The following is a 15,000-nucleotide window of genomic DNA, read 5'->3' on the forward strand; positions in this document are numbered from 1 at the left end:
TGAGAGAGATGAAACTGAGTAAGTTTCTTGGAGAGGTTCGATGACACGGGAAAGTGTTGTCAAAGAGGAAGGAACAACGTGAAGTCTTCTTTGGCTTGTGTCTGTACACCGATGTGTTCTAACTGTTCCAGAAATGATGGGATCTTTCTTCCTGGAAGTCTTCTCTGCCCTGGCATAAAGTGTTGTCTGTTATCGTCAAAATGGAGGCTCACACGAAAGGGGCTGAACCCAGTATCAGGGAGATGTTCTAACCGACTTTCACGCCAAGGCAGTAACAACAGCCTGTGGAAAGATGGTGGGGGTGGCGGGGCACACGTGGATCAGGTCCATTCTGTCCTTTCAACAGCCGGTCGGGGCTATGGCAGACGGGAGACGTTGGCCCAGCCGGTTGCTCCCTGGCCAACCTCCCCCCTCCCCCACACCTTGCATTCCTTCACCCGCCCATGGTGCCTCCAAGATGACTCCAATTGTAAATAGACATTGGCAGGAAGACTTCTACAGTCTACCGGCAACGTCTGACCTGTCATGCTTGTAACCCTGGGGGGGAAAAATCATTTTTCTCTATGGAAAGAAAACCTCCTCTCTCTGGACCCTCTGAACCCCAGCCACTGGATTTCATTCCACTGCCACTTAGTAGGGGTCATCCAAACATCCTTGTATGTTTTCCGTGTGGGTTGAAGTCTTCCCTCGCTGCAAGCCTGATGTCCTCACCGTGGCACAGAGACTGTTAAAAAAACAAAATGTGTTTGCCACTTGGGGTCTACCTTCCACAGCCTCCCGTGTGATCAGATCAAGGCACCCGCTTCTCTGGGCAAATCCTACAATCCTTCACAAAAGCTCTTGTAAACTTTTTGGAACCGTCACTCGTCCAGTCACCCTCAATCATCAGGCAAGGTCGGCAGAACCGATGGAAAAACTGGACTCCAAGAAGAACAAGAATGACTTACATGGGGTTGAATGAACTGATGAATAGGATGACAATGTGTATGACTACTTGTGTAAAATAGGACTGCTTGGGGAAGCGGGGGATAGATAACTTAGGAGGTTGAGATGAACATATACACATTACTGTACATAAAGTAGGTAATCAACAAACACCTCCTACTATATAGCACAGGAAACTCTACTCACTACTTTGTAATAACGTATGAGAGAAAAGAATCTGAAAAAGAATATCTATATAAAGTATTTTGATATATATATATATATATAAAGAGAGAGAGAGAGAGAGAAAAACAGAGAGAGAGAGGGAGAGAGGGAGAGAGGGAGAGATTAGGACTGATTGTTAAATCTTTTGTTTTCCAGATACAAGGAAAAACAAAAACAAACAAACAAAACCCAATTTTCTTCTTTTATTTTTAAAGGGGGACGTCCATTTGGTAACTTATACCTCTGTCAGCAGGATAGAATCACTGATCTTTTTCTCCCTACTTTCCTTAATTCAGAAACTCTCAGGGAGGCTTCTTATTTCCCTGGCAATAGAGTTATTTGCATATGTTACTTGGAGGCCAAAATTATGTTTCCATAAAACGGGGATACACACTTGTGGATATGAAATTCTGGTCTTACTCACTTCCCTTAGGGTGTTGTTCTTAACCTGAAAACTGGACTGCATCCCGAAGTTTTTTGAGTTCCCTCCAATATCTGGCTACGACTCTCTCCATGAACGTTTTGCCATTTTCTCCCACCCTTTTGACTTGGCATCACTGAGAACTAAAACGGCCCTTTGCCTGAAGCCCTGCAAACGGAAGCTAGAGAACTTGACGAAAACCTTAGAGAAACGGCCACAACGGCTCCTATGGAAAAAGTCCTCGTTCCTGTTTCTGTGAGAGCCACTCTGAAATTTGAACCAAACACCCGACGACATCATCAGAGTTATTTCAAACTTCTAAAGTTGCTTCGACCCTGACATCTAGAAATCTCCTTGACTCAGAGACAGACAGACAGACAGACAGACAGACAGACAGACAGACACACACACACACACACACACACACACACACACACACACACACACACACACACACACACACACACGAGTCACCAGCTCAGCTTTAATATGTTCCAAGGAACTTTCAGAGGAGGGAACTGTTGGGCTCCAGAGTAGGCCGCCCCAAAATGTGCCTCCATGCTCTATTGCTTATTTTGAATTCAAGTGACCTAAGAACCGGCCAGCACAAGAGGGACACACTGGCCCTCCTTTCTGTCCTCCTGCGGAGGAAGATCTCAAGTGAAGACGTCTGCTTTCACGCGTGTCCATGATTCTCAAATGGTGTAGTGGGGTTTCCTGGGTTAGGAAAAGGAGGGGACTCCTTTTGCCTGGAAAAAAAGCCTGTTTCTCACACATCCTCCTCCCATCCCTTCCTCTCTCCCTCCTTCCCTCCCTGCAGTTTGGAGGGGGCAGCCTAAGGGTGGGGGAAATTGGGGAAAGAAAAAAGAAAAAGCCATTCATTAAAGAGAAGCTCGAGGCAAAGTCAAACGCTCCGACTTGACCGGAGAGCTTTCTGCATTTGAATGGAGCGATTGAACGAGGCCCTGCCGAATGAATCGTCCGGACCTCCCCTCCCCCGCTCCTGGCAAAGGTCAGTCCAGGGGACTTAGGAAGGAGCGCTGGAGAAGGAACGGGGGTGGGGGTGGGGGTGGGGGCGGGAACAACAGACAATAGCCGCTGCCTGCCTGCCTGCCTGCCCGCCCGCCGGGCTGAGGCCTGAGGGCTGAGGGCCACGCTGGCTCCTGCAACACAATCCCTTCCAGGAAACTGCTGTGATGACTATTTGGCAGTGAATGATCAAATCTGAACTCTCTTGGCCTATTTCTGCAAAAGGCCCGAGTCTCAGCTACGACAGATTCTCTGGATTTCTTGGCACATGGACTGACCCGCACCCTCCCATCCTGTCAGATCCTCCTTTGTACACACACCTCCACTGGAAGGGTTCTTTGGCCTCGTCCAGAAAACGAACAAGCAAGAACAAACACACAAACAGACTGAATTGATGTGTTGGTATTTGTTGGAAAGAAACATGCTCCTCTCACACACCTGAGGGCAGGAAGCGAAGGCAGGTTCTCAGCGGGGGGGGGGGGACGGGGAACCTGAACCGAGGTCGGTCAGCGGTCCCCCCCCAACCTCTCTCCCAGGTCACGTGGGCCTCCCCTCCCCGCCTCTCTCTACGCCCCCCTGCCCTGGTTCTGATATTTCACTTGGGAAACTTCTCTAGGCCGACCGAGATGCCAGCTTGCTGTCCTGCTGCTTCATGTCCATCTCTACCAGCCGTGCCCAAAAGGCACGTGAAATCATGGACAGCAAATAGCGCCCCCAGAGCTGTGTGTGTGTGTGTGTGTGTGTGTGCGTGTGCGTGTGCGTGTGCGTGTGCGTGTGCGCGCGCGCGCCAATTTTCCAGGAAGCGGTGAGGGAGCAAAGGGAGGGCTGGGTGAAGGAATCCTGGGTGCCTGTCATCGCACACCCCGCAGAGCACCATTTATTTCCTTCTCCATGTCTGAAAGACACTTAGTCCTCATTTCAGCAACTTGATGGTGATTCCCCTTCTAAATACGTGACAAAACCTATGAAGTACTGGACTCATTGAATCTGTAACTGCTAACAGGGCCCAAGGAGTTTTCAATCGATGGCAGGAAAAGAAATGATCCTGAACATAAAACTGCCAAGAATTCCTATAGATGGAGTTATCATGGACCGACTTCTGGTGATACGTGCCATGGGGGCTCCCAATTGACAAACCGGAATGGGATAGGTAGACCCAGTCATCCCATGTTTTACCTCAAGCTGGAGAAGCAGAGAATATCATCTAAAAGCCTACCTTCATGGCGTCTCAGTGCTCAGGGCTCTTCCTTCTCGGGGATCTCGTGTTCTGTAGGGATAATTCACGTGCTGGGGCAGTAGGTTCCCAATATCAGCTTGTGAAATGGATTAAATGATGTCTTCCTTTTAAAAAGATAAAGATTATTTGGAAAAGTTATTAATAGTGAACACATGATGTTATCCTCTCTGATCTATAAACTAGAGTTGACCGTTGAACAACCAACATGGAGGGTTACGGGTGCCGAGCCCACGCACTGTGAAAATCCATGGATAACTTCACAGTCAGGGCCCTGTATCTGCGCTTCCACCTCCGGGGACTCAGCAACCACAGATCCTGCAGTGCCATAGTGCACGGCTATGGAAAACATCCACCTATGAGTCACACACACACACGCACACACGCACATGCACAGGTTTCAACTTTGTTGTGTTAATTCTTGTGGCCACTCATCCTTGACATGTGCGTGCATACCTATTTGAACAGTAATGTAACAGGTAACCCCCATCACTTGTGTTCTACTTTTTTACTGACCATTGAAACTTAGTTCCTGATTGACCCTAGGGTTTGTAATTATGTTTACAACTTCATAAAAATAGAAAGTCCCTCACTGATCGACAGCGAGTGTATGAAAGGAAAATTGACCCATTCTGACTCAGGGCAACTTTTCCTGGTTTTGAAAGACACACACCCATTCGGTAGTGCTTACGTATGTCCAAGTACTGATCCACTGAAGTGGGGTTGCTTTCTTTCTTGGTACCAAACTTTGCATTCTCAAAATACTTCACCATCTACCTATTTATGCTGTAGATTGGTAGTAATAGACAATCTCCAAACGTCTGAACCTTGTCTCAATCGTGGGGCTCACACATTCTTTATAGAGTCAGTATATTCCCAGCATTCATTTCTTGATGTGAACTAGGTGAGGAATTTGCCATTGTGACGTTAGAATTGGCACCTCCTTGGTGTGAGGACACCAAGGGATAAGGCACCACTGAAGAATGTCCTTCCTTCACCATGCTGAGACTATTTTATTCAGTGTGAATCCTCTCATGTCCTACAAGTGCTGGCTCCATGGCGAATGGGATTCTCCCATGCATTGCATCGGATTTCTTCTACAGCGGTGATTATGTGGTCTGGCCCAAGACGACGGCCTGCTGTCCTCCTAGTAAAGCTTGTGCTGCCTTCCCTACCGCGTCAGGGATGCATCCCACTCTGAGCTGTCTGTGTGTGCTGAGGCTGGAGCGCCAACTGAAGGTTCTTCCACCGTGGTTCCAGGCTTAGGGTTTCTCCCCACATGATTTTCCTCGGCTTAAAGAGGGTAATTTCTGGCTGAAGGCTCTACCTCACTGATCTCAGACACAGGGTTTCTGCTGTGTGTGACTTCCCTGGTGTTTATAAGGACGAGTGCACTGGGTAATGTCTTACAAGATGTGTCAGGAAAACTACTTTCTCAGGGGAGTCTGCGGTGGGCATTACCTGCCCTTCTCCCCTAGTGGCCAGGCTTCTCTCCACACTGACTCGAATGAGCCTGGAGCCCACCTGGATTCAGGACTCTGGGAAATCCTCTTGCATCCTCCTCATCTCTCCTCCTGCTCCAGCTGTGAAAGCACATCTGATTGGTGCAGCCGATAACTTGTTTCGTGGGAAACATGGACCTGGATTTGGAGCCCTGCGTTGGAACCTGCGTGTGGTCTTCAGGTTCACGTCAGGAGGAGGAGCGAGGCGAACGAACGTTAAAGAGCAGCACCACGGGGAAGGGCGTCCTGAGCACGGGGAAGTACTCCCAGCCCTTCCCCAGAGCAGGAGGGACGCTGACTTTGGGCTCAGGTATTCAGGAACTGTCTGCTGATGCTCAGGCCCCAGACCAGAAACAGACTGTGAAATCCTTTGTTTTTCTAACGAGGGTGAATCCATTGTTCCATAGTGGATCGAACATTATTTTCAGAAAAACATATTCAATAACATCAGCTCCCTCGGAAGGCCAACCACCCCCCACCCCACCCCCCAACCCCACCCCCCCATCCTCATGAACTCTCTTTTAAAGGGAAAATGTCTGCTATGATGACGACTGTTGTGCCACACTCTGCCACGGTTTCAAGAGCAGAGGAACTGGTTAGGAACTACCTATCACGTTGATCCATCCACTGGATGCAGGCGTGCCATGAGGTGAGTGTCCTGCACTGTTCTGAGTGTTAGATATGGAGCAGAAAGGAAGACGTGTGATTGTGGCCAGAAATTGTCCATCCTGGTGGGATCCTGAAAAAAAAAAAAAAATTAAAAAGAAAGAAAGAAAGAAAGAAGCACATCCCCTTCAGGCAGATGTGGATGCTCTGTAAGTGTATAGGCATCGGCGTGGTGGGGGGCAGAATACGCAAAGCTCCTCTGGGTAATCTTTTATCAGATAAATGGCTGTGGACAGACTCACCCATGGACACCAGATAACTGAGGTCCTCCAGCAGCACAGCTCTAGACAGCGTCCCCTGGAATTTGCTCATCAGGGCGCACTCTTCCTGGGTGAAGGTCGCACACACCCTTGAGACTCACTGATATTTAAAGACATGGTGGATATTCTGGCTCGGCCTGCGCCATCCCCACAATGTCCAAAGGTGACGGTCGAGATGACAAAACTGGAGAAAGACAGGTGTGTCTATCGCAAGCTCAGACACTGTTTGAGGTGCAGTTGACTATTCCCTTGGGTTGACTTGACACGTGCCTTTCAGATGCATCACGGAGATACGCACACTCCTGACTCAGGGTGACCTCATCGCAAGGGGATATGACATGAGGGGTGTTGAGCAATAACCCGGACCTTACACACGCACACGCACACACACACACCCCCCCCACACCCCCCCACACCCCCCCCACACACACACAAAAGAGGTTCGCGGGAGTAAAAGGTTAACGTTACCTCTGTTGACACCCACGACTGTACCTAGTTGTCACGAGCCAGGAAGCTCAACTATACATTTAACCCTTATCTGTTCCTGTGCTTTCTTGCAGAAAATCCTCCTGCGCTTCTTTCGCCTCGTGGAAGCGCTTGCTCTTCCCCATAGGTAGCCACCGTGGAACCAGCTGCTGCTGATCCAAGAATTTGGAGGATTTCCGGAAATGATCAGTGATCCCGAGACAGACTCTCCCTTCCGTGATCAAAGCGACTCGGGGAGCTGTCTCTCGCCCCCCCCCCCCCCCCGCCCCCACATCCCCACCCCCCACCCCCACCCCGCACACCGCCTTCTCCCTTGTGTACAAGCTATGTCTTTTCATTAAAACGTTTTGCCTTGTTAGCCTTAGAGTCTTGTGGAAGCGATCTTCATTTCTATGGTACTGCTGTGCAAGAATCTGGAAAGGGCCCGGTAACGGGTATGTCTGTAGCTCCCTCCTAGAGCTGGCCTGTGTCTACGTACGGATCCGAGTGCCACAGTTAACTTGTGAAAGAGCTCTCTTGAACTGGCTTAGAAGGAAGCACTCCCGAATTCAGTCCACTAGAAAGGGACCCGCCCGAAGGTTTTTGCAAGTTCACGTGATCTAGGATGAACCCTTCAGCCGAGATATAGCCAAGGTCAAGGGATGGGTTTTATGAAACTAGGCAGGTCTTTAGCGTGATCAGCATTCGAGGTCAACCTTTTCTTCTATCTACGTCGACCCCAAATCCAATAAGTTCACGGGAGTGAACCGAATTCGTCAGCAAGAAAAAGAACTTGGGGGGTGATGGCTGACGTCGTCTAAAGTCTCAGGAGATGTTCACGGGTCATCTCATCGTCATGGGATTTAGAACAAGTGATTTCGATAGCTCTAGGTGGAGGAACTCCTTAAGAAAGGTTATGTGTTGTGGTATGTATGTCTACTTAAAAAGAGTTTCTCCCAGACCTTTGGGGTCACTTTAGAAACTTTAGAGTTGGCGTAAGTGGAATGATGGGGAATTCGTGGAACGTCTAGATCGTTTCCAAAGATAACCTATGGAAACGTTCTTGGCTCAACAAGTCTCAGTGGACCTACTTCTGTCTCTTTATTACAGAAGGAACTGTAAAACTAAAACTAACTGTAAAACTAAAGATGTTTCGATGTATGACTCCACACCTCTGGCATCACTTTGGGGGAAAGAAATTTTGAAAAAGTGACGCTGTGTGAAAATGTATGCTTCTAGACATGATGGAATGGAATCATCCATTTGCCGGTCCAGAAACACTGGTGTCACGGACCCCGTTCACCGTGGCTTCCTAGTTCCTGTTCATGACCGATTCAGGTTTCTAAGGGTTCTGAATTCTGATTGTCTTTTTCTTGTTTTCTTCTCCATTCTTGTCTCAAAGAACTTTACGTTCCAGAAATATATTTTACTTACCAAATCACAGATTGTCCGTTTGTTACAAAAACTTTTAGGTTGAGAGATTTTCTCTTTCTTTCTTTCTTTCTTTCTTTTTCTTTCTTTCTTTCTTTCTTTCTTTCTTTCTTTCTTTCTTTCTTTCTTTCTTTCTTTCTTTCTTTCTCTTTTTCTCTTTTTCTCTTTCTTTCTTTCTTTCTTTTCTCTTTCTTTCTTTCTTTCTTTCTTTCTTTCTTTCTTTCTTTCTTTCTTTCTTTCTTTCTTTCTTCTCTTCTCTTCTCTCTCTCTCTCTCTCTCTCTCTCTCTCTCTCTCTCTCTCTCTCTCTCTCTCTTTCTTTCTTTCTTCCCCCAAGTCTGTGCATTGTGTTTCTTTCACTTTGTTCTGTTCCTAGGTACTAAGGATTTCTTTTTAATGTCATTAGCTTAAATAAGGGGCTTTGCATTTTTTGGCGAAAGCACCAGAAAAATATTTTCTCATTAAGGGTCGGAATGTTGTTTGCCGGTGATGAGGCTCTCCTTCTGCCAGATGACTGACGATTGGATGGAGGAATATAGTACACATGAGTATGTTCACGAACACATACTGACGTTTCAGAGGACCTTAAATTAAAAACAGAGACCCTGGGCTTTCCTGGTGGCGCAGTGGTTGAGAATCTGCCTGCTGATGCAGGGGACACGGGTTCGGGCCCTGGTCTGGGAAGATCCCACATGTCGCGGAGCAACTAGGCCCGTGAGCCACAATTACTGAGCCTGCGCGTCTGGAGCCTGTGCTCTGCAACAAGAGAGGCCGCGATAGTGAAGAGGCCCGCGTACCGTGATGAAGAGTGGCCCCCGCTTGCCGCAACTGGAGAAGGCCCTTGCACAGAAACGAAGACCCAACACAGCCAAGAATAAAAATTTTTTAAAAATTAAAAAAAAAACACCAGAGACCCCCCTCGCCTCCCCCCTCCCCGCCCTGTAAAATTCATCTGAAGTGGAGAAAAAAACCTTGCTAAAAATCCTTTTCCTTTTCATTCGATCAACATGGTGCATGGATTTCCTAGCAGAAACTTAAGCGAGGTGCATGTTCATCGTTCAGCAGAATTCTAATTTTCTAGTTCTAAGGAAAACTGCTAAAACGAATGAGGATAACACCTTCCCATGCAATCCTTAGGGAAAGCTCCCACCCAATTGAGTGAAAGGAAACTTGGTTTGGAAACAAACGAGTCTTCATTTGGCGACCTTTGGTAGAAATGAGGTGAGGGAGGGAGGGAGGGAGGGAGGGAAGGAGGGGAGAGAGAGAGAGAGAGAGAGAGAGAGAGAGAGAGAGAGAGAGAGAGAGAGAGAGAGAGGGAGAGAGGTGTCTCACTTTCCATGGTTCCAGTGTGTACACATTTCAATGACTAGGTGAAATCGCACCAAGAGCCTAACTACGTGTTTCGAATGTCAGTTTCCACAATTGATGAACGGTAGCTGCGTGAAGTCCAAAGTTTGCTGCTGCCTGTTCAGTCTGCAATGACTCCACAAATAACAAACGTGCGTGCCCCGTGTCCAGTGACCGATCCTCTTTCAGAGCCTGTCGGTGATTGCCTGGTGTGTATGTGTCTGTTTTCCGGGTCACACGCAGTGTGTCGTGGTGTTGTCCCCAGCCCCGGTCTCCCCCGTCCGTGGAAAATAAAAAGAAAGAATTGCCCGAGGACGACGAAAGTGCGGCTAAGAAACCCAAAATGATGACACTGGAAGTCCACTTGGATGGGGTTAGGAGACACCTGAGCATGCCTAGGACAACACTGTCACCGTGTGAGAGACCAGCGCAAGGAGAGCTGAAGAATACAAAGAAGAAAAAGGAGGAGGGGGGAGGGGGGAGGGGGGGGAGGACAGGCTGAAGATGTCTCCAGGCGATGACGTTGGTGAAAACGTTCCCATTCAGAAAAGCACTTCGAGAGATAGTTCTGGACCCACAGAGCACAAAGGGTTATCGTGTTGGAGGCTGATCTTCAGTTAGGGGAACAACAAACAAACAAACAGAAAAACAAACAAAAAATAGGACTGCTTATCCAGAGGTAGAAAAGATACCACGCCAAGAAGGCGAGCACTGTTGAAAACTGCTGTTCCTAGGATTTTACAAAATGAATCAGATGCTTTCATGTCGATGCTTTCCATGACAGTCCACTAAATAAATCGTAGTTTGGCTCTTTTTATATTCTCTACCTTTTAAATGGTGAGTGAGTAAGAGAGTTTTTAAATGTTTTGATACGATTTTTTATTTTTCCCCCCCTTTTGGTACGATTTTTGAATGTCGTGGGACAACGGTATTTTTCCCCCGTGGAGGTGAACAAGATTGCTTTTTTGAGCTTCAGCTTTCAGGGTCATTTTAGGGTCCTGAACTGCCCTGCCCAGTGAGCCCTGTGTGTCGTTGTGCCCCTTTAGAAGTGCTGGTGCTTGATGACATCATGATATCGAAATCTTGATTGTTGACTTACAAAACCACTGTTGGGAGTTTGTTTGTTGCCTTAATCTCCCTTACCTATTGCACTCACGTGACTGTCCACTCTTTGTCTCTCTGTTTCTCTCTCTCTCCCTCTCTCTCCCTCTCTCTCCCTCTCTCTCCCTCTCTCTCCTCTCTCTCTCTCTCTCTCTCTCTCTCTCTCTCTCTCTCTCTCTCTCTCTCCTCATAGATATACACGTACGGACACAGAGAGCGCTAACAGTGTGTCCGTACCTATAGCTACATAGGTGTGGGTGTTGATACAGATAGACATGTTACATGTCTTCTTCACCCCCTCCGTGGGCACTTAGTGGAGTTACTGGGTCGCATGGTAGTTTTGTGTGCAGTGTTTTGAGGGACTTCCGTACTGTTTTCCATACTGCTGTCTTTTGTCGGAGAGCCATTCTGTCACCCGCCAGGTGACATCTCTGAGTCCTCCAGCATGCCACGGTGGTGGTGGTCTCTCTCAGCTTGAAAAATACGTGTTCGATCAGGAGCCACTTTTTCTGCCTTTACGAACTTGCTGTCGCAACTCCAGATCCTGGGCCTGTCCGAATATCTTTGTCAAGAGAAATGCGTGCGCTTCTTTGGTTCCCCATTTATTTTTCTTAACTAAAAAAATGTTTTGTGTTTCATTTTTGTTTGTTTTGTTGTTGTGTTTCCGTTTTGCTTTGTTTTTTTTACTAAAAAAAGTTGTTTTCTTTCCTTTCTTTTTTTTTTTTTCTCCTAATTAATGAACATGTTCTGTTCGGGCCTCCTGCCCACTTTTCTCACTGGGTTGCTTGTTTTCTGGAGGCTGAATTGTGTGAGGCCTCGGTCTGTTTTGGATAGGCTCCCCTTACGGGATATGCTTGGGCTTGTCCTAGGCCTTTATAGGTCCATGTATACGTGCGCCACGAGCATAGGTAATACGTGTATGTATGTTATCCGTGCGTGCTTTTTCCTTTGTTTTCAAGGCCAGAGTAGTTCTACAGCTTGACTTCTTTGCTGGTATGGTTTGGTGTGGTCTTGGTGGGACTACGGTTGGTTGTCGATACTTACCGCACTCCACACACACACACCCCCACCCCCACGCACACGCACCCGCTCGCGCTCAGAGTGTTGCATTGTGTAGATGTACCGGAACTCAGCTTCTTTAGTGGATGGCTATGGACTCCACCCTCGCCCCCTGCCCCCCCACCCCCACCCGCCCGCATTCCCCCAACCCCCGCCTGCCTCACCCCCCCCCCCCCCCCCGCCCGTGGTTGTGGTCAGTCCATTTTGAAATCCATGTTCTCGTGACCGCAAGTGCATTTCCCCCCCACCCACGCACCCATGTGTTGTCTTTGGACTTTGTCGCCGTCTAGGCACAGATAGATGTTTATTTCCACTTGTGTGGGGGTCAGAGTGTATCCTTCCTTTCCTTTCTAGCTTCTGGGCTTTGCGTGTCTGCTTCCGAAAGACCTCCTCCGTTCGAGAAAGGATGCATTCCTGCGTTGTTCTCTGAGCGCTGGCCTGGTTTCGGTTTGCCAGTCCCCGCCTTCCCTTCCTCCCTCCCTCCCTCCGTCCGGGCAGCCGGGGATCTTGCTCGTGCCCCTCTGGGCAGCCCGTGCCAGCCTCCCCGGGCACCGCCGGCGTCTCCGTGGGATTTCCCCCCGCCCAGGAATCGCGTGGGGAGCGCGTCTCCTCCGAGGCAGCCTCCCGGCGACATCTTCCCGGCTTCCCCCGCCCCCCCACCCCGTCTGCTGCCGGGGTCGCGCCGTGTCGTGCCGACCCGGGGGCTAGCTCCGAGACGGACGCCTCGGGGCCGCGCCAGACGCCCGCCGCCTCGCCCCGGGCTGAGCTCGGGCGTTTGGGCGGCCCGGCGGCGCTGCAGCGTCCTCGGTGGCCGGCCGGCGACCGGGATCCGGCCCGGGGACGTTGGAGCCGGTTGTCAGGAGCCACCTGGCGGCCGCTTTTATATTGTCCCTTGTCTCTGGAGCTCCGGCGACCTTCGTGAGGGCTGTGACTCGGCCGCCGGGCCCGAGGCAGATTTCCGGGAGCCAGGCGACGCTGGTGGCGACTGTCCCGGTGGCGCCCAGGCGTGGGCGCCTCCTGCTGTCGCTTGAGATTGGGCGTGCAGGTCTGTGAGGGTGGGACCGTCGCCGCGCTCTCGAGCCGGTTTGAGGGGCCGCCTGGCTTGGTCGACCAGCATCCGCCCGCGCCCCTCCGGCCGCGGGGACCGACCCGGCCATCCGACCCGACCTGGGCCGGGCCGCCGCGGTGGGAAGGGAGAGGGTCTTTCGCGCCCTCCGGAGCGCCTGTGGATGGGCGGTCGGGCCTTCTCCTGGCTCACCCTTCGGAGTGTTCGTTCCCCGACCCCCTCCCTCCCCGGGTCCCCACAGCGCCCCGCTCCGGAGGTGGGGACCGGCCCGGGCCCGTGCGTTTAGGCCGGTGGAGGGCGCGCGTGGGTCCCGGTGGTCGGATTCTTTCTGACCGATGTTTTTCCGAGTCGGACTCCAGAGGTGGGGACCGGCCTGGGCCGCGAGGGGTGACCCGGAGAGACCGGCAAGGGCCAACACGGGTGCGGTCCCTCGTGGGCTCCGGTCGCCTGGGAGGCGCCTCCCTGGGAAAATGTTTTCAAGTCCCCCTGGGTCCGGGGACGTGGACGGACCGGGCCCTGCTCGCGCGGGTGGCCGGGGAGGGCGCACCCGGCCCTTCAGCGTGCCCACGTGGGTTCCCGGTCGGCGGACGCGACTTTTTCTCACCCTGCCCCGCCCCCTCCTCCACCGCGAGTCCCCGCCGGGGGGTGGGGACCGGCCCGAGCCTTACTGGGTGGCCCGGATAGGGCGGCCTGGGCCCGGGCGCGGTCCCTCGTGGGGCCCGCTCGTCGGAGGCGGCCGAGTGGGATATTTCTTTTTCTCTAACCAAGTCCTCGCCCGGAGACTCGGAGGGACCGGTACCTGCCCGCGCGGGCGAACTGGGGAGGGCGACCCCGGCCCGCTCGCTGCCTCTCCCACGTTTTCCCGCCCCTCCCGCCCCGCCCCGCCCCGCCCCGCCCCGCCCCCACTTTGCCACCACGCTCCTCGGGTCGACCAGATGGCCCCGAGAGCTCCGGGACTGGTGTGGATGGGGAAGTGTTGGGGACAGGTGGCGGGACCGAGGTCCCGGGGACCACCCCTGCGATTCGTGGATGGGCCCCGCTGCCGGGCGTCGTGATTTTTTTCGCCCGAAATGGGCCTTTTTTGCCACCAGGTAGGTGCTGACACGGTCTTCCTTGGCGTCTGTCGCTGAGGACTTGGGGACTCCGGACGCATGCAGGGCTCTGGGCTTGGGACTGCCGCCTGGCACCCGAACCGGCCCTTGCCGCTTGAGCCGCCCGCCTGGGCCTGCGCGCCGGCTCTCGTGTGTGCGCCCGGCTGACCCGGCCCGCGGTGCCGCCTCCGGTCTCTGGCTCACCCGAGGGCGGCGGGGCGAGGTGGCGCGTGGGTCTTCCACCCCGTGTGACTCCCACCCCCCGCCGCAGGCACCCGGTGGTGGCTGAGACGGCCCCACCCCGCAGGCTCCGTGCCACGTGTCAGGCGTTCTCCTGGCGGGGTCGTCGGCCAGTGTTGCCTGAGAGAAAGAAAAGGAGGTGGTAGGGGGGGGGCTGGGGCTGCGGCTGCCGGTGAGGCTGAAGCAGGCTCCTCGGATGATGGTCCTCACCGTGCCCCTCCCCTTCGGGGCTTTCTGGCCCCTGGCTCGCTGGATTGACTGATCGATGTGGTGATGTCGCGCTCTCCTGGGCCGGACCTAAGTCGCGCTAGACGAGGGACGGACGTTCCTGGCGAACGGGACCGCTCTTCTCGTTCTGTCCGCGGGCCCCTCGCCTCTCTTTTCACACCCTCCCGGCCTGTCGAGGGGTGTGGGGGAAGGCAGGGGTGGTGGTCTCCGGCCCTGACCCTCGGTCTCCCGCCCCCTGCCTCATGGCGCGGGCGGGTCCGTGGTCCTCGGACGCAGCAGACACTCTCGCTTCGCCTCCTTGGCGTGTGCCTCGCGAGCGGTCCTCCCCGCGTCGTTGGGGGGGGCCGTCCCGCCGCTGCGCTGCGCGCCCCTGCTGGCGCGTGAGCGTGCCTTGCTTGGCCGTCGGTGGTGCCCCTGGAGCGCTCCAGGTTGTCCCTCAGGTGCCCGAGGCCGAGCGGTGGTGTCGTTCCCTTTTCCCAGCGTGCTCCTCGGGTCCCCACCGCGGTGGTGTGTCCCCTGAGTGGCTCTCTTGGGGGGGGGGTCGAGACGGTAAGGGAGGCGTGCCTCTGTTTCCCCCCCTCGGTGGGGGGCCGGGTGCCGCCTCGTCGCGGTCGTCCCCCAACGGCTGTGCTGTTGGGGGGATCGTGTTGGGCCGGGGGGCGGCTGAGGTTGTGCCCCCGGCTGTGGCCGCGAGCGCTCCTGTGGGCCGTGTG

This window comes from Eschrichtius robustus, unplaced genomic scaffold (assembly GCF_028021215.1).
Source record: "Eschrichtius robustus isolate mEscRob2 unplaced genomic scaffold, mEscRob2.pri scaffold_761, whole genome shotgun sequence".
In the NCBI taxonomy this organism is placed as follows: domain Eukaryota; kingdom Metazoa; phylum Chordata; class Mammalia; order Artiodactyla; family Eschrichtiidae; genus Eschrichtius; species Eschrichtius robustus.